This window comes from Alligator sinensis, unplaced genomic scaffold, assembly GCF_000455745.1.
Source record: "Alligator sinensis unplaced genomic scaffold, ASM45574v1 scaffold482_2, whole genome shotgun sequence".
Classification (NCBI taxonomy): domain Eukaryota; kingdom Metazoa; phylum Chordata; order Crocodylia; family Alligatoridae; genus Alligator; species Alligator sinensis.
In genome coordinates, this window is record NW_005842678.1 from 873,602 (window position 1) to 876,007 (window position 2,406).

Sequence of the window (2,406 nt, forward strand, 5' to 3'; positions counted from 1 at the left end):
CTCTTTCCTGCCTATGCAGGCAGCTGGACTCGATGATATATTGAGGTCCCTTCCGACCCTAACATCTATGAATCCACTGCAACCAGCAAGCCACAGGCCTGTCAAAGATGTGATGCGTCTGGGCTTTCCCCAGCCAGGACTGTGTGTGCGCATGTTGTGGCTAGAGGTTATGGTACCTCCTACCCACCTTTCACCAGGGAGATCCTTGGTCCTGGCATTTCCTGGGGCTGCCGCACCGCTGGCAGTCCCATCAGGCCTCCTGACTCTGGCAGAATGCAGTTTTAGTGGTCATGCCCAGGACCTCGGGCCTCCTCCTTTCCCATAGCCCCAACCCATATGTCCAAGTTTGTCCTGGCACAGGAGCTCAGCAGGGACATGTTCTTCCCCTGCTGGCTGGTGATGCAGTGAGTGCTGCCTCCAGCTCTGAGAGCGGGGCATTAACTGATTTAAAAAAAAAACCTGAAATAGATGTGGTCTGAGTGAGGAGGCACTCACTCCATCTGCAGGTAGAGCTTGGGGAACCCCAGCAGTGGGAGGTTCTCCTAGAGAAACAGCAGCTGCTCCATCAAAACAGGATCCAAGGAGGTGTGGTGAGGTGTCACAACACCCTCAGCAACACCCTCTCGTTCAGAACACTGGTCGGTGGACAGGACAGGTGTTTCTGGGCAACCATGGCCGGATCCTGCTACATCTGGCTACAGGTTGCCCAATAGGCCAAGGGGTTGAATTCCAGTGGCTCCACGTCCTCGGTGAGATAGGTAGCCACTGAAGCCTCAGTGCTACCTGCCCAAGGCTGGTGTCTGGTGCGTCTGGACCCCAACATTGAAGCCGTTGAAGCCACCTTGGCCGAGATTGGCAGCAGCTGGAGTGGAGGAGACTGGCTGGTGCTGGGAGTGCTGGCACAGGAAAGTGGCTCCCCCTCTTCCATGTCCACTCGCCTGTGCCTTTCTGCCTCCCAAACTCTGTTCACCAGCACCTCTGTCCAATGATCGAGGGTTTTGGTGTTGCCAGTGCACATGCTCCTCTTCACCCTCTGGTCACACATGCCCACCATCATCTGGACTGCACTGGACTGCAATGGATCCAGTCATTTCCTGATCCCCTCTTTCAGCTGCCTTACCAGTGCTTGCATGTCTGGTGACAGCAGCCAGCCAGGAAAACTGATTCCCTGGAACGTTTCCATTTGGATCTCAAGTTTCCTCATTATGGGGATCACCTGGCTAAGGAAGGCATCGCCAGCGCTGAGGGTCTCAGTGGCCTCGAGGAAGCCCTTGAGGACCACCAAGATCTGGAAGATGGTATCCAACAGCTTTGTTAAGGGGACCGCTGATCCCAGTCTCCCTGACCAAGGCCATCTCATGGCTGCATCAGCCTTTCCAGCATCACGTATGTAGATTTCCACTGAGTCTCCACATACTGCATGATTTTGTGCTGCGGGATGCTCAGCTCTGCCTGTTTCTCCCACAGCATCTTGCTCCCCTTGATGCTGCAGTGGAAGTTGGCCACCACCTTCCTGCATTTTGAAATCATCTGGGTGGTAGTGATGCACCATCACTGGCATCCATGTCTCCCTCCAAGACATCCCTGACTATGAGGTGCATCTTGTGTGCCACACAGTGGATGCCAACAAAGTTGGCATCACAGACTACCCTGACCATATTGGCCCTGTTGTCAGTGACCATGAACCCATGGATGAGCTTGCCCTGTCCAGTGAACCACCCATGCACCATGTAGTTCATGGCCACCAAGATCTCCCTTGCTGTGTGGGACTTGTCCATCATCTCAGCTTGAAGGAGAGCCCGCTGACAGCCTGACAGTGCCCTGTGAGGGAGAGGTAGGCGTGATCTCCACCCCAGTGGCTCCAGATGTCAGAGGGAGAAGTGCAAGGCTACCTACAGCCCTGCCTTGCACAGCTCCTCCCTCAAGTAGTCCCTGCATGTCTCATACAGGGAGAGCACCACTGTCCTGCTAAAGGTGGTGCATGAGGGCACTTGGTAAGATGAGGCATGAGCTGCCTGAACCCTGACCGCTCCACTAAGGAGAAGGGCTGGCCTTCTAGAGCAAGCATCTCTCCAATGTTCTGGGTGACCTCACTTGCCTTCGGAACATGCCTTCCTTTGTCTTTCCCCTACTGCTCTAGGGTAGCCTGCCTCTGCTTTGTGGGGATGGAGGCTTTGGAGTGAGAGGTGGACTTCCCTTTGGGCATACTCCCACTGGTGCCAGGCTGAGGAAGAGGAGCAAGGGTAGGGAGATGCTGCCTCCTGAGATGCAGCAGCATCACCGTGGTGGTGAAGTGTTTCACCTCCTTGCCCTGGCTGATCTGCCTTCAGCAGTGCTGGCAGATCATCTGCCACCTCAACTCCCCTCCCCCCCCGCTCCTGGGTTGAGGGTGGGGATCCTGCCTTA